The following is a 22989-nucleotide window of genomic DNA, read 5'->3' on the forward strand; positions in this document are numbered from 1 at the left end:
TAGCCATGAGCCGCTTTTTGATTTTAATGCCCTCTTAAAGTTTTTAGCAGATGTAAACACATTACAAATCATCTGGGCAGGGTATCTGTAGCGCAGCCTCGACTTGCAGGCTGCAGCTGCAGTGCACAATCATTTTAGAGCATGTGCCTCTCAGCCCTTGGTTTCAAGGACCTCCTGAGGCAATAGTTCTATTGTATATACCTTATTACGTCACCGTCTTGTAACGAACATTTCCGCTCATAGCTCACATCATTAGTCTTTGTGATTATTTGAACACTCATATATTTTATGCAATATATAGCGACTTGTTTTAGGCCTCTTTACAGCCACCTTTTAGCTACCATTTGCTAACCACTGGTCACTCCATCCATAATACATTCAGAACCCATCATATGTCATGGCGCTCTTTGGCCATAGCTGGCCCTTGCGCCATTAAACACTACACATCATCATCTCTTTCATGTGAAGCTGATTCACTGGAGCTGCATTTCAATCAGTGGCGCCATCTTAGCTCACTGGGTCTGTTCCACTCTTCAATGATAAAATCCTTCCAAATTCCTCCCGTAGTGGGTGGAATCGAACCAACGTCATATGTATTCAAACAATCTTCTCTGAAGACTTCGTTGCGGTGCCGTGCTTTCCGTTTCACTTGGGCCCTTTAATGCATAAGCCACTGGGAACACTGCCCCTACCCTTCCTTTTGTAGCAGCACTATTCGTTGGTCATATAATGAGGCATCTGCAATAAGTTGTCTAGGATCATACAAAGTGAGTGTTGCTGCTTCTCAGATGTTTTTCTTTACCTTGTGGGGTCTCACATGTGCTCTTGGGACAAAGGAACGACAACACAGTAGTGCAAACAATCAAAAGGGCATTTATTGCACCTTTCATACACTAATGCACACTAGCCGAATTACTACCAATAGAACATTCACATGGGCGCGCGACAAATCAAGGAAGTCCGACTCACCGCGACCCGATAGCGAGCGAATACGTTCGCCCCATGCTATGACACCATCGCCTAGTCGTTCACGTGTACAGTCACGCGAACGGTGGCGCGCTCGAACGATCCGTGTTCGTCCATACCGGTGCCCCACTCCGAGCCACGCGAGACGTCTCGCGAAGTGTGGATCGGCGCACGCGCGGGACGACCGCGTCGCTCACCGATCCCAACCCAAAGAGAGAGCGCCTTCGACCTTTTTCTCCCAAGTTACCCCGCCGTTCGGTGGTGTTAGCATCGCGACACTCGCGCCATCTTTCGCAATGCGCCGCAACCACCACGACCGCCGTCGGCACTTAGCTACGCGGTGAAGCCGGATTACAGGAGACGCGCGAGAGTCGCGCATCCCCACATCCCCCCAACTTTAAATCACTATACATACTCCGGCGAAACATGTCACACGGTCTATCAACGCGCGCGTCGTGAACAAAAGTTAGTACAGGCGACAGTGGCCGCGCCGAGGAAATGTCCATACGTTTTCCACAACATGCGAGCCGACATTGTCTCTGGGGTGCACCGCTGGCGTCCGTTGGTCACAGCATCAGCTCTGCAGATTCGATGGCACGACTCCAGCACAGGACTCCGGAAACGGCGACGCAGAAGTCGGCACGAGCAAGCGTCGCTTGCGCTGACGCGCCCTGTCGGCGAGAGCCGCTGTAGCCGTTGGTGACTGCCGGCTCTTTTCCCAGCCGCCGAGGGTAGCGAGCCGGACGAACTGGCCACAGGCATCTGCATCGCCTGGGGTAGCTCGATTGTAGTCTGGGGCAGCAGTGCTGACGATGTGCAGGTGACAGCAAACCAGGGGGGACTCCGCTCACGCTGCGTACACTCAACGCACTCTACAAACACTAAAGTAGTGCAAGGGAGAGGAATTCGGCATACGCATCGCCCACGTGGTACGATGTTCCATTCGGCTAGTGAAATTTCGGACGGCATTTCAGATGCTAAGTTCACGTGAACAAAGCTTGCTTTCTTGTGTCGAACGAGTAATTTCAATTCGTGCGAGGCGAACTAATGAGGGAAGCAATGTGTGACATCTCAACACCACGGTCCACCATGTTGTGTCCCTCAACGTGCGACAGGCGGCTTTGTTAAGCCTTAGGCCTAATGCATCGCTACTTTGACAACAACCGGCATCCCCCAAAAAAACACCCAAAATGGGCACAAGAACAGGCAGCCGCGAGGAGACGTTAGCTCTGTGAGGTGGTCCTACTCTGCTCGGTGTACACAGCATCCGAGTTGACGGCGCCCACCGTCCCAGACGGTGTCGGAGCGCCCGGTGCCAGGCCGCAATACCAGTCAGCCCGTAGCGGCACCCATGGCCTGTGGCCACCCGGCTCCCTGAGCCTCGACTTCCGAAGTCAAAGATATAGAAGAAGCTATTTACATAAGAAATTCGGACCACCCACGAGGCTTCCGTACTCACTCGCTTCAGGCTTGCCAATGCTCTGCGGGCCTCGCTCTCCCAGGATGCAGACCACGTGGCTCTCATACCGACGAGTGTACTTCAAAAACACTCGCGAAAAGGCTTAGCATGATGAAAAGTTCAAACACGCTACAGCAACCGTTGCCTCGCTCAAGAAAGCACACTGCCGACACTAGCGATCAAAATCCACGCTAGGACTACGCTTCGGTTGAAACATCTCGAACCGAGCAAAACTGTTAAAATTATCGTCTGATGCCCCAAGAGCCCCACGTTGGGCGCCAGATGTGGGGTCTCACATGTGCTCTTGGGACAAAGGAACGACAACACAGTAGTGCAAACAATCAAAAGGGTATTTATTGCACCTTTCATACACTAATGCACACTAGCCGAATTACTACCAATAGAACATTCACATGGGCGCGCGACAAATCAAGAAAGTCCGACTCACCGCGACCCGATAGCGAGTGAATACGTTCGCCCCATGCTATGACACCATCGCCTAGTCGTTCATGTGTACAGTCACGCGAATGCGCATCCCCACAACCTGGTAGAGTGCCAGTTTCTGCTGTCTGCCCCAGGTCAAATGAGCATCTTTTTAACAGGTTTCCTGATGGGCCTTAGCTTTTCTGACAGCTGAGGTATAAAGTGTGCACCATAATTAGCAGTGCCAATGAATCGCCAAATGTCAGCTCACTAAAGCCCACAAGAGCCCTCACTCCCTCGATGCTAAGGATGTGTCCACGGAACTTAAAAGACGTCTTGACAAACTCGCACTTATCATTCATCCAGCAGTGTGATTCATTGTAAAGCCTTTAGTCATGTTCTCGTCTGATGACTGAAATGCAACCCATGTGGCACAGCATCCCGGTACACCCTCCAGCACTTGATTCGTGCGCTTTTTAAAATGCTCATGTGCAGATAGGATACCAAAAGGCAGCATCATTAAGAAGCAAAACCTCCCGAAGGGTGTTATGAATGCGGTGAGCAGTTGTGAATCTTCTGCTAGCTTCACCATCCAGAATCAAGGCCTTGCATCTACTTTTGAAAAAAGCTTTTGCCCGTGGCCCAGAGTCTCAATAGATAGAACTTTCAGTGTTCTTGTTAAGGTTCGTTATGTCTACACAGATTCTGACTTGCGTTAAGAAGCACTGCTTTGAGCTTGATGCTGTACTTGCCCACCACTTCACACAGGCCACTAAAGAGAACAGGATATGGTTCTTTGTACTTTATTTCCAAGTCCTAGGTCACCCTTCAGAGAAGTTTTACTATCCTGAGCAGGGGTGTGCGAATAGCACTTTTTGAGCCTGAACTAATTTAGTTCCAAAAGTGAATCAAATATTGAAATTTCTTTTACTAGTTTGTGAATAACGTACAGCCTTTTTACTACTAATATCAGACAGTCTTGACATCCTGGTATATTCACAGCAATAGAAAGTTCGTCACTTTATAAAACACGCTTTATTAATAGCACAAAGGGAGCATTAGGAACAACTAAGCAAGTTATTGTCGGGGCTCTTAAGAGAACACACACAGTCATGCATTATCAGTTTACATAGGCAACCGTGTGGATGCCGATGTGACCAGACATGCATGTCGCCTGTGGCAACTGCAATGAAACACATTCTGACTTAGTCCGATAAGAGGACACAGGTGCGGCATCTATAAATAATACTGAACAATATTTCCTGCCGAATGCTGTGCATTCTGTTGCGGGCGATTGTGTTTAGCCGGAAAAGTCTGGCTGGCTGAGCGACGCAGCTTGCTCTTGTAAGTTCTGTCCACTGTGGGTGGGAAAAAAATGTCGCATTTTTGCTTCAATGTTTGATCCTGTACACGTGACGACGTAAAGTATTTGAAACGTATTAGAAAAACATTCATATTTTTTAGTAGTTACGGTTAGATTTGACAACTGAATCGATTGGGATACTATTTAATTCATTCAAAAGTTTCGAATATTCACACACCTCTAGTCTTGAGGTCGAGGCTTGATGGCCCAGTAAAGGCTCTTCTAGGCCTTATACTACGAACGCGTTGTCAGTTATGCTGTTCCTCCCACAGCTGAGCATTGCGTCCTGTTTTTCCTAGCACCCGTAGTGCCTGGCCACCTACACCAAATAATCGACTTGTACTGGGTTTGAGTGCACTAGGGTCTGTCACACTTCTTGCTGGTACAGCATTGACATCCACACCGGTCTTTGTGTTGAAACTGGCTAGTTCTCCATTTAATTATTTTCTTTATGCTGCTGCATTCCTTCTTGCAGTTACTGCCCCTAAAGTCCAGACTTGTGGTGATTTCTCCTATTGCAAGATAACTTCTGAGGCGTGTTTGTGTTTACTGTAAGACATGATATTTGTTGCGCAAAAATTCAGAAAAATAAAACCATTAAAAGGAAAGAGCTGACATAAGTACAGGCTCTCCATAGCACTGTTATTTCTGTCTGCTCTTGTCTTTCACAATTCTTGCGCTACAGAAATCATGTCGTGCTCTTTGTTTTGAGTCACCTCCTGGACACCTTTTTCTCCCACTCTTTCTGGGAGTAAATGCAGGCCGCGGGATTCCTGTCCTCCCCATCTCCCACATCCGTGTGGTGCCTTTTTTCACCCATTTACGATGCTGCTATTTTCACAGCATAGACTGACAAATAATCTTCCATACCACACAGTCACACCACCGCTTGTTGTTGCATGGCTTCTCTCTGACGTGCTTTCTGTACTGCCATCTGTAAGGTAAGGTAAGGTCGGGGTCTCTGCAACACTTTGGATAGCTGTGCATCGTGCAATCCCACCACCAGATGTTTCTGCACCAGTTAATAGCGCACCGTAATCGCAGTGAGCCACCAACCTCTGCATTGCCATCAAAAACACCTTGACATGCTCTGCCGGTTCTTGTTTATGTCGATGAAACTTTGAATGTTTGTAGATAATGTTTTTTTATATACAAGATGGCTCTGAAATGGCGCTACCACCTCGTCAGTCTCCGATAGGTCTGATGCTGCGAGTATATCTTTTGCGTCTCACCGTAGGCAGCAGATCAACGCATTCACTTGAGCCTCACTGTCTCTTCGATCACACTTGACATTCGCCTGTGTCTACTGGAGCAGTGAAACCATGATGTCCACTCTTGCAGGTGCTGGAAATGCACAGGAGGCATGAATTGGAGATTTAGTTTGTTTAGACATTGCTCGTCTTCCCCATTGCGCCTTACTTCTGCTGTCGCTGTTTTCATTGGGGATGTTTTCTACTGTAACTTGTCAGTTGCTGCTTCATCCTAATCATATAGCACCATCCTGGCACTGTGGCAGTGCAGCGGAAATTATGGTAAACACTGCCCGAGTTCCATGTTCTGCTATGTGCCACACGTAGCATTATAGCCACCTAACGAGAGTCTGCGGCTATAGTGCACTCTGCAGGAGGTACTCTGAATTGGAAATTTTACAGCAGACAGTTGTGACTTCCACTCGCTGCTGTTCGTAGCAATCTTTTTGCTGATGACAAATGTTTGAAATATAAACTGCCATGCAAATGATTTTTGGGGATGAGGCTGTGAACTGCTTTGTGAGCACCTTGCTCCAAAGTTCCTTTGAGACTGAAAAGATGACAAAAACGATGCTGCCGCTTCACTTCTCAGCATTGGTGACGAAATCGTCCACCTCCAGCTCTTGTCGGTGTTCCTGGATAGCAAAGACTTTGTGCTATATGCGACATCCATTGCCTGATGATGCCTGGGCCGGTATTTTGCAGCGATGCCTTCTCGTGCTTTGTCAGTGGTCGGAGCGATGGCCCGCTCGCGTTATCAGCCGGCCGTGAGCAGTGGATGATGAGACTAGTATAGAATAAGTCTAGACCGCAGCGATGGCCTAGCGGTAGAGCATCCGCCTCGTATGCGGGAGGTACCGAGTTCAAATCCCAGTGCCGCCGGGAACCCACCGGTTTTTCTCATGGGTAGAGATGTCCCCTGGCCTGGTGCCCGAGCGGCTGTCGTGGGGGTCCACATGTCGAAAGAGGGCCAGAGATTGCAGCTGTTGTCTCTGGGCGCCGCTTGTCCAACCACAGACGGCCTTGTAGACGAGCATCCGCCGCGGCTGTGGGAGGCAAGTGCTGCCGCCGGGTACCTACCGGTTAAATAGGTACAAGCGCGCTCCCGGCCTGGTGCTCGGCCATTATGGGACCTGAACGCTTGGAAAGGGGTGTTTGACCTCAATAGGTGCTTGGGGCGCCACATGGGAAATGACCGCCATGGGAGCGGCCCAGACACCACTTTTTTTCCGTGCTCACGTTGGTTTCGACGGGAATTCAGGGCGCAGGCTCCTTTCCCAAGCGTATCACCCCTGAAGGAAGCCGAACGCCAGGCCGGGGTACGACCCTTTTGAACCAGTGGGTGCCCGGCGGCAGTGGGAATCGAACCCACAGCCTCCCGCAGCCGAGGCGGGCGTTCTACCACTAGGCCACGGCTGCGGTTGTGGGGAAAGGACACAATATTTTTTTTATATATTTTTTTTACGTGTACTCCGCGACATGTGGACTCGGTAGAAGTGCCTACCGAAGTGAAGAAGACGAGCTGAGGGCAGGTGGCACGGGAGCTGGAAGAAAAAAGAACAAAAAACGAAGAAAAAGAAGTGCTACGTGGCGAACGTGCGGAGGAGCTCGAGCGGCGAAGCCACGGTGGCAGGAGATCGGGTGCGACGCTCGGGAAGAGGAGCTCGGGCTGTGGTTCCTGCTGCGGGCGAGTGACCAAGGCGTGCCTACCCGGGCCAGATGCGGAGGCCTGTTCCGGGACCAAGGACGAGGCCTGCTGAGCGGCTCCTGCCAGGGCGCAGTTGCTGAGGGCTGTTCTTGGTCGAGGCCTACCGAGGTGCTGTCCGCGTGGGCCGACCCTGGGTCGCGGTCCTCGTGAGTTGCGGCCGGACAACGCAGTGTTGTCCTCAACATAGCCAGGCGCCGCACACGGTAGCGCAGCCGTGTGCCGGTGACGGTTCCAGCAGCAGCAACCGTGCCACCTCTGCCTCGGCTCGCCTCGGCGACCGTACCGCGGCAACGACAAGCGAGTCGATCGTCACGACCGAAACCGTGAGATGGTTTTTCGGAACTCTTGACGCGCCGAGCGGTGGTGTAGGACTGAGCGTCGCGTACATCAGTGTGCGCGTACTGAAACTCCTCTGTGACATTGTTTTGTTTTCTTTTCATTTCCTTTCCTTGCCTATCGCGTGTTTGAAAGAGAAACATTTTTTTTCTTGCCTACTAGCGTCTCTTGTGCGTTTTTCTCGTCTTAAGACACACAAACAAGTGACGAACGTTCATAATCATCACAGCGGTATTTTGCAGCGATGCCTTTCCGGTGCTAATGCCTTCTCGTGCTTTGTCAGTGGTCAGAGCGATGGCCCGCTCGCGTTATCAGCGGGATCAGCCGGCCGTGAGCGGTGGATGATGAGACTAGTATAGAATAAGTCATAAGGCATTGCTACAAAATACCGGCCCTCTACTTCTTTGTCTACTTTCTGCCAGTGCGTGCTGCATGATGGTCGCACTCCACTGTCAATCTCCACGGTTGTGCTGTTGTTGGGCTGCGCTCGTGTTTTGCTTGCACCAGCACACCACGCGGTGTGCTGCTTCATGCAAGTGCACTGAAAATGCCATGTATTCTGTCAGCTGGAGATTGCAATATTTGTCACTCATTCCAGTCCCACTGTTTACATCGTTTCGTAGCTTTTCCAGGGTGCACAAAAGACAACACATCACACACGACTAACATTTTGTATTTATATAATTTATGAATACTGCGCTCTTGACCATTGCAGGTGGGTCAGGTGGGTGTACATATTTGTACAGTAACATATTGAGACAGAAATGAAAATGCATCAAGGCAAAGGCTTCAGCAACATACATATATATATATATATATATATATATATATACAGTCGAATCTCGATAATTCGAACTCGAAGGGGCCCGAAAATTTGTTCGAATTAAAAGAAGTTCGAATTAACGGAAGCCCGTATTTTTGAAGTATTCGAGCACCATAGCTAGATGAACGAACGGTGCGAGTCGTGAAATTTCGCGGCGAGCAAGCGCCTAGCGAGTTGTGCCCACGCGGGCACAACGCTCGGTTCCCGATAACTGCAGAAAACGAAACTTCGGGGAGCGGACGGCGCCGACATGGCGACAGGCGCGCGCGGAGACCGTCAAAGGTGAAGGAGGAGGGCGGCAAGAAAGTGGATTTGATTGGCCTCGGCAACTCCGCCGCTTCGGTGGCTCCCCTCGCCCTCTTTCTCAACTCCCTCGCAGCTCCCTCACCTTTGACTGTCTCCGTGCGTGCCCGCTGGCACCGCCGGTGCGGCCGGTTCGGCGCAGATTAGCCTCCTTGAAGTTTCGTTTTCTGCTGTTATTGGGAAGCGAGCGTTTGCGGGCGTGGGGCAGTTCGTTGGCCGGACTGGGCCTCCGCCGCTGCATGAAGCGGTCTCTCCTAAGCTTTTGCCCTATGGCGGTGTCGGAGCGATGCCGGTCGGGGGCGCCGCCGCGTTATTCGGCGCGCTGCTGAGAGCATTGTCGGTCTGCGGTATGCTCGAATTAACCGTCGCAAATGCTTTCGCGTTCGAATTACCGAGTGTTTTCGCCCATCGAAATACACATAACTTTGATGGGACCAGAGCGTCAGTTCGAATAAACCGTCAGTTCGAATTAAGCGTGTTCGAATTAAGCGTGTTCGAATTAACGAGATTCGACTGTATATACATAGCAGAAAATTGTTCATCAATGTCATCATGTGCAAGACTTACCAGAATATTAATTTCAATGCAGGATTTACAAGCACCCAATATGGCTCAGCATGCACACACCAAATAAAATGACTAAATTATTGAACAATTGAATTATTGAACAATAACAATAAATTCTGTGTTACTACACTATCAGCAAGGCTGTTCCAGTTGGTTATGGTTCTAGGAAAATAGGAATATTTGTAACAGTTAGTTCTCGCTAATAATGGTTTTACTGTGAGTGAATGTCGCATGCGTGTAGCGTAACTGCTGGAATAACCAATTATTTGTAAAGTATCAACATTGTAGTGCCCATTTACCAACTGGAAAATGAATTTCAAGTGACAAACACGATTCCTATTAGTGTTCGCCGACTGTGTTCGCTGCTATCGTTGTGCTTCGAGTGTAACTTGCTTTTGTGGGCACAGGTTCGACCAATAAAGAATCAGTTTCGTCATTCACAGTTTTACGACTGTATGCTTCATCGTCAATACTACGTGACAATATACTATTCTTTGGAGAGCTATATTCATTGCTGATTTGGTTTTATCTGTTTCAAGCATACTTCTCAATATTGTCCATGTTTATGCGGTTCCTAGGGTATCTCGTAGGAACCTGCAAAACTGTATCCATCCTTCTGTTGCGAGTTTCGTTGCATATTTGTTTGTTTCCTCTGAGAGGATGACAATTCTCCTGGGCTTGAGGTGTTGCCTCTTCCACCTCTTCAACAAATTCCACCTACTTTCCCATAGATGTAATAGGTGTCGATCTGTTACCGGTGCCTCTGTTCACCGTGCAATTTTCTTGGAATTTTGTTCATGTGCTTTGCGTATGTATTTGTTCCATCCTTCTACGCCTTCAGGCATTGGCTCGAAGAGAGGGTTTCCCAGTCCGTTAACACTGCTTCTCTGATTACTCGGTGCAGCTTTGGTGATGATATGGAGGTGCTTATGATGTAGTGATCACTACCACCATTTTCCTCCATATTCTTTGTTATATTGCTACGAGAGGTCAAGTTCAGAAAAGTCAAGTTGGATGTAAAGGTCAAGTTCGGAAAAGTGTTTCTACTTACACTATTGCCGAGCCTGGTAGGCGCCGTAGGAAGTGTTATCAGAGTGAGACATAATTTGGATATGACATGTTCGAGTAGGGTTCCCTTTGGGGAGTCTTGAACGTAGTCCCATGAGCTGTTGGGTGCATTAAAGCCCTAAAATCACCAGCTGGTCCTTTTTGCCAGTGACATTTGTAGTCTCGGTTAGGAGCTCGTTAATGTCTTCTTTTTTGCTTTTGGTAGGGCTCTACACATTAACAATTATCATTCTTCATTTTCTTCTCTCCTGAGGAAGGATGCCTATAATATCATGGTTCATTTACATTTTTTCATAATAGGTTACTTTGGCTGTGATGGATTTGCTCACCAGCATTGCTGCACGGGGATAATTGGGATAGATATAGGTGTAATATCTTTGCAATTTGATCGCTTTGTTTACAATCTCTTGCAAGCTCATTACGTCGGGTGAGATTGGTGCCGAATTAATGTTATTCTGGAGTGCTGCCGCACGTTTATGAAACGTACGACAGTTCCACTGCCAGATCTCCAACTGTTCGGGGCTTCTTGAATTAGTATTTTGCACCATTCTTGACGCTATTATCAGCGTACTTGTACTCCTCCGCGTCGCTGCGGCGAGCCTTCTGTGGTAGGTTAATCGTGGTAGTAGTGCTGGAGCATTTAATTGCCCGGTGCATCCCTGCCATTGACTCGTTTGGAGGCAACATGGCGTTGCCTCAACCTGGCTTTTAAAAAAATTGTAACTGGTGTATGCTATCGCCCTCCTTCTGGGTGTTCCAATTTTTGTGACGACCTTCATGATTGCCTGAATCACGTGACTATTTTGTTTCCCGGAGTGCCAGTCGTTTTTATTTGGTGATGTCAACTTTCCTATCATTGGATGGTCAAATTCATACTCGTATTGATCGCCTAATTTAGCTGTAGCGGACCATTTCCTTCACATCTGTTCTGATTTTGGTTTGACACAGCCAGTTTAATTTCCTACACGCATTGCAAATAATACATCTTCAATTCTTGACCTTGTTTTGACATCATCGCCGGAAATTGTATTTTGTGTGTCTAATATGCCTGCTATCAGTGATATGAAATTGTTTAAGCAAAGATTTCACTGCCATTCTCACACGTGCATAAGTATCTGAAAACAATACGCAACTACAAAAAAGTGGATTTCGGTGTGATTAACAATGAATTGTGCTTCTTTTTACATGAGTTCTTGCCCGATTACCTTGAAAAATCTGTACAGAGCAACTGGAACTTATCTAAAACAAAAATTTCAGAACTAACCTTTGAATACATTCTTATCAAGGAAGTTTTTTTGAACATGAGCGCCCCATGGTACAACAGATACATAAATCGTCTTTCTAACCATAAGAAAAGGCTCTATTGCGCTGCTATCAAATCTCGGTCGGATAAATGTTGGTCAGCCTATAAATCTGCCACCACAACTTGCTTATCTGAAATGAAATGATCTAAATTTGTCTTTTTTAATCGCACCCTTCCAGCTATGCTGAAAAATAATTCTAGACAATTTGGAGTGTCGTACGGGGCAATGAGCGCAGCACAATAGCTTTGCTAACGACGGAAGGGCACCCCGTGCCTGACGTAGAATGCGCGTCTGTCTTAAATGACACATTTGTAAAGGCTTTTTCTCGCCCAGTAGGTACCACTGCACATTATACCAGTAGCGCACCCAGGATCTCTGCCAGGGGGGGGTGGACAGTTTGCCAATACCATCTAAACAGCACTAATTTCGATTTCTTCACGGGAAATTGTAAAAAAAATGCGCTTTTTGCGACTGTGCAGACGATTGCGCCTCTTATATCTTAGTTGCAGCACTCAAATGCGTAAGGAAAGAAAAGGGGTTAAACATAACTGGGGGTTAAGTCAGCCTCAGGGGGGGGGGGGGGGGGTTGCATGCATGCATGCATGCATGCTTGAATTCAATTTCAGAAAGTTTGTTTCGGCTGATGGTGCTCCTCTTAATACTGCTCCTGTGTTAAAGGAGCTGGGGCTGCGGCTGGCACGTGAAAAGCTTCACACGAAAAATAGTATTGGTCGATCATGAGAGCAATAATAAAGCTAATGTACGTGTGGTCATTACTCATCTCAGCAAGTGCATTCCTTTAATATCAACGGTCTATATTGTCACGTAGTAGTGACAGTGAAGAAAACAGTCGTAAAACTGTATGACGAAACTGACTCTTTATTGGGCGAACCTGTGCCCACAAAAGAAAGCTACACTCAAAGCACAACGATAGCGGCGAACACAGTCGGCGATCGTCGGTATCTGATAAGCGGCGAAACGCGTCGGCTTTTATACGCGAGTCATCGAAGGTTCCAGATTAATCCCTGGTGCCCGTGTGTCTTCCAGAAAGTTCTAGACAATTCGCGTCGCTCATACAATCAGATTACATGAGTGTCTGCAGTGACCACAGACGACGGATAGAAGCATCGATAACGTTCGAGAAGCTTCCAATGCAGGCGCGTCCTGCGCCGAGCGATAACGTTTAACATTTGTTAGCCGGTGGAAAGCGGCCACTGGTGAAAGATAAACATGTATACCTGTCAATATATAGTTAGAACGCATCGGTTTTGAGCTGCCACCCAAGATACGGAGAGACGGAGCGAACACGGGTTAGCTGCGATGCCTATGCTAACTGCAGAAGAAAGACATATCGCCGCGTATAGGCTCCGTACAGTGAACAGGCGGCGCTGCTGCGCAGCAGCGGTGGCGCGATGCTCAGCGTCGCATGTGGCGGGCGGCGCGAAACTGGGAAGGGGGAAAGACAGCGAGATTTCGGAACTACATATACACGCCTCCGAAAGCCGCGCGTATATCCACGATCCGCTTTCTTTTTTTGTGCGTGTGTGTACGTGAAAGTACAAGCGTGGCCCTCTGTGATGGCACAAATAGTTTTTGCGGGGTTCAGGCCTATTAAAGGAATAGACGATTACTTTCACGGTGCAGCGTTAACCAGCGGAGACAAGCTCTACGCTGCTTCGCATGTTGCTTGTGTGAAAGACGGCGTGGACGTTCACGCGAAGTGCCATTCGCAACAGGGAAAGCAAGTATACGACGTCATCCTTCACGTGAATACAGCTTACTGTTATACTAAAATTGAAGTCACTAAACTGGCACCCTGAAAACGTGACACCCTGAAACCGATTTTTAATCAACGCCTCACTGTTGGCAATGCATGCCTCATTTCGCTCCGGCGCGTTGTACGCCGCGGCCTATCATTTGATGCCCCTGTCACACTGTTACTTTAGATTGTCATACAGCTCGATCTGGACCGCGTGCAGCTACACGCTCACTCGTAGGCTGTCGTCAGCACAGTCATGTCGAGTGAGCTAAACGATTCGGATTGTTGGATCGTGTGGCAGTGACCATGCTATCCTCGTTGACTCGTTTGGGACCCAGTCGGAGCCACCTGCTGCGCTGATAAACGAGATTTATTAACTAGGCGATCTTAATTTACATGACGCGAATGTTCGTTCTTCATCATGTACAATGATCGAGGCTCATTAGGCCCCTCTCACAAGATACGATATCGCATGCGAATTCCTTTCCTTGCATTCGCGCTTTGCTTTTACAATGATACATCGCAAATGTATATCACAAGAAAAATCGCACCATGTGAAACCGCGCCTCTGAAGCGCCAGCGGCCGAAACGAGGATCGTCGAGTTAGTGCTCGCCAGCTCAAAATAGGCTTCCTTGGCATAAAATATTGCTCATCGCACATGCCAGTGCTATGCTGATCATACCGAATGCTAAGACAACGGCAAGCAGTCGTCAAATCAGCAAAGTCGTGACAAATTTCTTTTAAATGTTCAGCAGCTGGCCATGGCCGCTGGCGTCGCACAACGAGCTGTGAAACGCACATGTGTAGCACGCTTTACAGAACAAAACCTTGTCACAAATATCAAAGAAGCTGACTTACTTTACTCTCCTCACAGCTGTGACCCATTTCTTTCGCCGTTCGATCTCATAAGATTTGCCAGGAAACCTGTACAACTTTATCACCGGCTGGCCTTCGTGGTTGTGACAGCCCTTTACGCAGCAGTATCACCGGTTCCACTTGCCTTTTTTTTTCACCTCCGACGCTTGCCGATGAAGCGCATGCCATTTCACCGTCGCAAGACGTATAAAAAAATAAGGAGGCTGGTGAACAAAGCAAAACGGCTTTAACCGTGGCCGAGACTAAATGTAGCGCGCGGGAAAGAACACTCATCGAGCCGGCCGAGCTGCGGCGCCCACTTCCCAACACTGTTGCGTCGCTGCGCCAGATGGCGCCAGAGCAGCCGCAAACTCGACTGTACGGAGCCTATACGCGAGCAATGTGAAAACGGATACCACCAGAAAAAGACATGAACCGAAAAGGCACCGCAATGTGCGGAATGGACGTCTAGAACTTGGACAACTTGCGCGGGACACGATGTAGATACCATGCAAGCATGATCAAGAGTGTAGTGCGCTGTTCACCGCCGAGAAGAAGCATTCACGGGACACAAACAAAAGAAAGCTTTAAATGGTTTGCCGCCGCTCGTATGGCACCGTCTCAAAGGCGGAACGATGTGTCAGAATCCTAGTAAGATAACACTAGAAGTAATGCAATCCACGCACCGCGCCGACATCGGGAATCTCTCCAACAAGTACGTGAGTCCAAAAGCACGCCAGCCGGAGCGGTGCGCACTAGCGTTCGACCAGTAAAGGAGGCATTGGTTCGACGCAAGCCAGTTAGCTGAGCCATAGCCTCCTCTATAGAGGAGGCTATGGCTGAGCGAGGTAAAAGTCCTGAAGTGCCCGCGTTGCAATCCTTCAAGTCCCCACAAAGATTGCGGCGAGCGCGCATCGCCTCTTTTTGTCGTCTGCTAGCCAAAGAACTTCCAGAGAGCTGCCAGACCAAAATCGTCCTGGCTGGTTCTGGCAGCCTACGGGTAGAGTGACCGGCGAGGGCCTTTTTCTGTGAACTGCCGCGCCGCGCCGGACCTGTGGTGACAGGGTGGTCATGCAGATTATAAAAAACAGACTGCAGGCATGGGTGGAGAGCGAGGAGGTGCTGGGGGAACTACAAAATGGGTTCCGGAAACAAACAAGGTTAGAAGATAATCTGTTCGCATTGACACAGTGTATTGAAATAGCAGAAAAGGAACACAGGCCCCTATGGCTTGCCTTTCTGGATATCAAGGGAGCCTATGACAGTGTAATCCAAAAGGATTTGTGGCACATACTGGGCACTCTAGACGTGGAAGATGGAGTAAGTAATCCTTTAAAATATATATAAAAGTAACAAGGTGCTTATAAAATGGGAAAACAGGGTATCTGGGCCTATAGAGATACAGCAAGGGCTTAGGCAGGGGCGCCCTCTGTCACCTCTGTTGTTCATGCTGTATTTACAAGGATTAGAAAAAAAATTGGAGAGGAGCGGACTTGGCTTCAACCTTTCCTATTCCAAGCAGGGAGAATGGATTAAACAGTCATTACCAGGACTGATGTATGCAGATGACATTGTACTTATGGCTGACAGCAAGGAAGACTTGCAGAGATTAATGGACATCTGTGGTAAAGAGGGAGATAGCTTAGGTTTGAAAGTTTAGTAAAGAAAAATCGGCAGTCATGACTTTTAATGATAATCAGGGCAGCGAGCATAGGATACAGGAGGTTACGCTGGAGGTGGTGGATAAGTACAAATATCTTGGAGTGGGGATAAACAATGGGGCTGAGTACCTAACGGAACATGAAAAATATGTAACGGCTAAAGGGTAGCAGAAATGCAGCTGTGATGAAAAATAGGGCACTGTGGAATTACAATAGGTACGAAGTGGTAAGAGGGATTTGGAAAGGGGTGATGGTCCCTAGTTTGACTTTCGGCAATGCGGTCCTGTGCATGAGATCAGAGGTTCGAGCAAGGTTGGAAGTTAAGCAGCGAGGGGTAGGTAGACTGGCTCTGGGAGCACACGGAAATACACCAAATCAGGGGGTACAGGGTGACATGGGATGGACGTCATTCGAGGGCAGGGAAGCCAGCAGCAAGATAGAATTTGAGGAGCGATTGAGAGAAATGGCAGAAAAGCGGTGGGCAAGGAGAGTTTTCAGTTATTTGTACATGAGGAATGTTGATACAAAATGGAGGAAGCTGACCAGAAAATTGTCAATCAAATATTTGGACTGCAGGAGGGGTGCAAACCAGGAAACAACAGTTAAGAAAAAGGTTAAAGAAACAGAGAGGGGTCTGTGGAAAACAGGGATGCAGACGAAATCAGCACTGGGAACATACAGAACTTTCAAGCAAGAAATAGCCAAAGAAAATATCTATGATAATTCTGGGGGAAGCTCTTAGTTGTTTGAAGCCAGGACGGGAGTATTGCGGACTAAGATGTACCGAGTCAAGTACCAAGGTATAGACACATTGTGCTGTGCGTGTGGAGAAGAAGAGGAAACGGCTGAACACCTCATACTTTTCTGTAAAGGATTCACTGATTATTAAAACAAGGCTATTGCAGTAATAACTTTTACATAACAAAGCAGTAATGGCTAGGCCCAGTAGTGCCTATCTATTCAATTCAATGTCGAAAAAATATATATTTGTTTAGCTATATTGGCTGGTGGTTATCTGATTGGTGGATAAAATCAAGGCAGGGGCGAAATTTCACCCACCACAAAGTACAAAATATGTTAATAGTCATGGCTAAGTGGCGTATGCCACCGCCCGATTTAAAGGGTTCAGCCTCATCCATCCATCCATCCATGTGGGCTTTTCGCGCTCGTGAAGCGCGCGGGAAGCGAGGGTCGTCTGCTGCGCGCTGTAGTTTTTTGCGTTCATTTTCCATGCAAAGCACTAACTCTATTTAACTTCAACAGTGTGGTGATGTATGGAGCTTACCCATCTTTGAGCGTTTCTTTGTGCTTGGTCAGCAATATAATGCAAAAACTAACGTATCAAACTGATCAGCACGGTCTAGCTCCGGTGCTAGAGTTCGGGAACGGCATTACGGTAACTGTGCGTGCGTAGAAACGTGCTAAATGAGCCCATGCAAGGAAAGCACGTAAAAAAAGAAACGTTATTCGCATGGGTACGCGGGCAATAGCGCCATGCTTGCAAGAATAAGAGTAACGAAAAAAGTAAATTACTCGCGTAGTGAAGTACTTACGTGTGTGCAGTGACCGCTTCGCTCACCATTACGCGCTTTTCGCTGACGGTCAGTAGTGGTTTACAGCTATATGCATATGTATTTATTCGAATATTTTTTAGCCACGACAATATTTTATTATGAACAGAGCACAGTGAGAAGGTGTAAGGGAAGCAAAAGAGAGCAAAGACGGCGTCAGGGCCGTCTTTGTTGTCCAATATATATTGCAATATTGTTGTCCTATTTCGCTTCAGAGATTGCGTACGCGAACAATTCTTGCTGTACCTCTTCAATACAAACTTCACGCATGATGTACCTTAAGGCTCACCGTGAGCGAAGCTTTTTTTCAAATTCAGACATTCGAAAGAAAAGCCATCCGATCCAGCCAATATAGCTAAACAAATATATATTTCTTCGACATTTAAATGAATAGATAGGCACTACTGGACCTAGCCATTACTGCTTTGTTATGTAAAAGTTATTACTGCAATAGCCTTGTTTTAATAATCAGTGAATCCTCTCTGAAATTACCAACATGTAACTTCTCATTATATCATAGTTATTGCGTAACGTGTGATTTCTTACATAAACTAACAAGCATTCATGGCGCGTGACGATGTTTGAGCTCGCATTATATTGAGTGGAAAATCGTCTTGAAAATTACTGTTTTTGATGCACTACAAATATCACTATTGATTCTACATATCCCTAAAATAGTTACCTTCAATAACAGCAAAAAATGAAAAGTTTATGTTCTGGTGATTTGTTGCCTCTTCCATTACGTAACTACAAGTACGTAGTTATTGATCAGTAAGTATATATTTGCTGTGTACGAACCAGCCAGCATACGCAATAAATATTCCTAAAGTTACTTTCATGTTAAAATTCGCTTAGTGTTTGCGCTCTTGCAACACAAGAAGGCGAAAGATGAGTTGCACATACGTAATCCATCATGTTCGTTTTCTGACGCTTGCTCGTAATTATAAAATGAAGCATACGTATATAATGTTGCACTTGTAGCATTTCATTTATTTTGGTTTGTCTTGTTTTTTTGCCGCGTATATTTCTCGCGTACCCTTTACCTATACACGCCGTGCTATAGCTTAGTGGCTTTGGTAGGTCGTACTGCTAAGCTCGAGGACGCGGGTTCGATTCCCGGCCACGGCAGCTTACATTTCGATGGAGACGAAATGCATAAAACACCCGTGTACATAGATTTAGGTGCACGTTAAAGAACCCCAAGTGGTCGAAATTAACGGAGCCCTTCACTGCGGCGTCTCTCATAGCCATATTGTGATTTTTGGGTGTAAAACCCCAGAAATTATTATTACTATTATTACCCTTTACCTGTGCTCTCAGTTCTTCATGATATATGGGTAAGTTCGACACGTTGAGATCGAGATTGGCATTCAACACGTTGTTATCGTCACACCCACAGCATCAGAGGGATTTCTGGCAGTCGTCTTATGACCACACGTCATATTGTTATTGTTAGTCGTGACGTGAGTGCAAGTATGTCAAGTTACTAATGCCATGACCTATCAGTCATCTTAGTCACACATTTGTGCCTTTCCACACTCTACTTTGGTATATATACCAAGTGAACGAGCCGCGAGAGTTACGCGGTTTGTATTTATTTTTGGTACCACAGCATTGGCCAACAGACACATTCCGCTTCCCAAGAGCCCAGTTAAGGATTTCGCCTTACTAAAGAAACAATAGAGCACGGCATGTAGTCTTGTAAAGCAAATCGAATGCATGAAATAAAGGAAAGGAAACGATAGGGTGTAAAAGCGTTAGCATGAGCTAGCCAAATCTGCTACGTTCTCTTGGTTATTATCGCGGTCTCCAGATTATTTTCTTCTGCAGCACGTTCACATTGCTCATTCCATGCATAACTAAATGAAGTAAGCGCGCGGAATGCGTTACTCAAGCAGCCGCGTAAGTGCGGACCAAGCGAGCTAGAAGTCAATAGACAAAATACCCGTGTTCACAGCCGGCAAACGCGTTCTCTGTGCGGTGAGTCATTGCGGTATTACCTTGCTCTGACGTGGTACTTAATATATTCCAAATCATCGCGATGTTGGCTAATAGCAACCAAAATATCAGGCTCGTAGCAGACGCCCGCCGCCTTGGCGCGGCTTCCGCAGCGGAGAAAGCCCACGGGTCCGGTACAGCAGCGCCGCGGCGCGGCAGTTCACACAAAAAGGTCCTCGCTCCTCCCATGCATTCGCGCGGCGTTTTGGACACTCTCCCATATTCTAGGTCACTCTATCGCGGGTAGCCAGAAGCTTCCAGTCGGAGTAAATCGAACGTGCGGCGAAAGTGCGTCACGCGGTGGGCGGAGCAACCCGAGAAAAATGTAGGCGCTGTGGTTGGCTCTCGCAGCCCGTCCCTTTCACCAGGCGCGAAGGAACGGTAGATTCCCCTCTCTCCAAGGTCAAGTCCCCGCACTGCACCACGCGGACGCACACGCACACACCCGAGTTCGTTAATCGGCATGTCGCTTTCTCGAAGCTAGATGCCGCCCCGTGGGGCCACAACATTTTTGACGCCCGTTAATCGGCATGTCACTTTCTCGAGATTATATGCCGCACCGTGAGGGCACGACGTTTTTGATGCCCGTTAACCGGCGTGTCGATGACTCGAGAAACTATGCCGCTCCTTGACATGAAGTCACTACTTAATCTTCCAGAGCTTACAATTAGGCGCAAAATAGCCTGGCTCGCTCTATTTCATAAAATTTACTATCACAACAATCATCTTCGCGATCAATTCATTATATCCTCTCCTGTCATTTATCTAAAATTGACCACCTCCAAAAGTTGGATGTTCCTCGTTGTAGAACTGTGACCTAGTCACATGCATTTTTACCTCGAACCACTTCCGAATGGAATCTACTGCCTTAAGCAGCTACTGCTATCACGGATATATCGCGCATTAAGGGTTTTTTCAATAACATGCTTAGCACTGAATTATTTGTATTTAATTTGTTATTCTGTTTTAGCTTGTTTTAGTTTTAAATGTTCAAATTACTCGGCTTTATCTTAGTTGCAGCTGTTCGTTTTTGTATTAATTTGTCGATTGTTCATGCTCCTTATTATTATTGTATCAACTGTTTTTTACAATTTGGGTCTGTAATATGCCCCTTTCCTTTGTAATGTGCAAACCCTGAGGTTAAAATAAGTATCTAAATAGGAGCATTTGGAGACACAATCCTCGACCAGCTTACCTGATTTGTTGTCTGACAGGCGGCATCCTCTTTCTGCTTGTGCGGAAGTCTTCTGCTCCGATCCCTTCTTATGTTGTTTTTGGTTTGTCTTCCCACTGATGGGGATGGTCGACTGGGTCCTGGCTGTGGCGGGCGATCTTGATCTTGACCTTGAGATGGCTTGAGATGGATCTCTTATCTCGTGAAGCTTCCCGGTCCGAACTGAACCATCTTGGCTGATGTTTCTTGATCGGTTGCACCACTCTTGATTTCTTGGGAGCGACGTCCTTGAGCTTTTTTTTACACTGTTTGTTCCCAGTAATATGCTCCTCGTTGCAAATCGCGCACTTGGGGGTACAGTTTTGTTCCTGTCCGGGTTCACGCATTCCACATTTGGAGCACACATTGACGTTAGGGGTCGGGCATACGTCGGTGTGATCTCTTGTAGAGTGGCACACTTTGCACACTTGTATCGTTGGCTTATACGGGTAACATATTGTTTCTGTGCCCATGAAATAGACGCATCTTGGCAAAATGCTCCCTGTGAATGTGATAATTGCCGTTTTTCACGAACCTAGCATTCTGGCTCGTTCGATTGTCACATCCTGGGTGCGTATGCATAGATTGGACAATAGCTCTGCTTGGAAGGTGCTGGGTGGTATGCCATGGATTATTTATTCCCCGCAAAACATCGTCTGGGTCTGCCACATACCCGTTGAATGGGTGTATTTGGCCTCTGATGTTTAACTGAGGGATTTTTGATGCTATTTCGATGTTTGAGCCCGGACGGACGCGCAGCATAAAGCTGTTTTCACCGAATTTTCCCTGGCATGCTTCTATCACCGCGACAGAAAGTTCCGATCAGATCAAGTCCTTCGCTGCAAGGCCCTTGTTTGGTCTCATGATTATCTTTGTGTCGTCTTTCGGCAGTGGCGGAGGGTGACGACAACATCTTAGGCAGCGTCCCTGCTTTGACTGACCTCCCTGTTTTGTCGGTTGGTTGTTTGATGACTGGGGGGTTGTTTGCAGTTCCATTTTTGATCTCCTGCTCTTTTTTCCTCTTTTGCCAACTGGTTAGGACTGTGCGCCAGCCGTCCTTTGTCCACGCGCAATCGTTCAGGCACTGCGTCTCCACCAAATTATCGGCTCCTGCGGTCGTTTATGTTGCGTCTACGCTTGTATGTCCATTGATACTGTTTCTGTACACGGTTTCTTGCATTTTGGGGTCATCATAGTCGTCTGAGAGAGCCCAGGAGTCACTTTGTCAACATCCATATAATAGTCGGAGGCTAGGCCTCATTAGGCATCCCCACCAGCCCAAGTTGCCAGCGCGTTAGGCCTAACTTGTTAGTCCGCGCTTTATGGCGTTAGGTCACTTGAAATGTCGTGGAAAAAAGTTACTCATTGCCGAAAACTCTTTCTTGTGGTCCTTGCGGGTCCCGTAAAGTCCGAGTGGCACCTTGTTGAGTCCGAACACTTGTTTTCGCACCCCACACATGCGAAAGTTTGAGCCCGTCTGCACCCCCATTGTTGACGTTGGGGTTAACAGGCTCTCACATGTGGAGGTTGGTTTTTTGCCCGTGGAAATTCGAGGGTGGCTTTGAAGTTCCTTTGGTCTTGGAAGTGTTTGGTAATACTTCCAATAGATGATATCCCAGTCAGAAAAAGTGAAAGGGTCCAATTGGAAAAGTACCAATTGGTTTTCAATTAACCAATGGGAATTTTGCCACCAATTGGAGTGCACCAATTACATCCAATTGCTAAACCAGTGGGTAAACCTATTGAAGCTAACTGGTCAACCAGCTGAACACATATGGTCATCCAGTTGAAGCTAACTGGTTTCCAACTGGTGAACCAGCTGCAGTAGACTGGTATCCAACTGGTTAACCAGTTGAACACATATGATCATCCTATTGAAGCTAAAGGGTGCCCAACTGGTCAACCAGCTGAAGTAGCCTGGTATCCAGCTGGTTAACCAGTTGAACACATGTGGTCATCCAATTAAAGCTAACTAGTGCCCAACTGGTCTACCAGTTGAACATTTGAAGTTGAATGGAGCCCAACTGGTCAACCAGTTGAAGTAAACTGGTGTCCAACATTTTAACCAGTTGAACACACATGGTCATCCAATTGAAGCTAACTAGTGCCTAACTTGTAACATGTGCCTAAGGGCACATGCATGAAATAAAAACCATAAAAAAGAGGTACTTGTTGCTTACAATAATTTATTACATTTAAAAATATTGGGATGGGGCACCAAGTAGGTGGAAAGTATGGCATTGTTTATTAAGACTATTTACGGATGAAATAGAAGTGGTCACAGATGGCAAGATACTAGGAATTGCGCGCAACGTCTTGGCGTCATTCTTCGTCTGCTCGAAAGAAATATCTCATATCATC

At 47.2% G+C, this 22989-nt stretch overlaps 1 protein-coding gene across 1 annotated transcript in view; it reads left to right on the forward strand.

Annotated features, from left to right (window-relative positions):
- LOC119461869 (stimulator of interferon genes protein-like) overlaps window positions 1–22989 on the forward strand; it is a 362093-nt gene that overhangs the window by 25404 nt on the left and 313700 nt on the right. The window lies entirely within an intron of this gene.

The sequence above is a fragment of the Dermacentor silvarum genome, chromosome 8 (assembly GCF_013339745.2).
Source record: "Dermacentor silvarum isolate Dsil-2018 chromosome 8, BIME_Dsil_1.4, whole genome shotgun sequence".
Taxonomy (NCBI): domain Eukaryota; kingdom Metazoa; phylum Arthropoda; class Arachnida; order Ixodida; family Ixodidae; genus Dermacentor; species Dermacentor silvarum.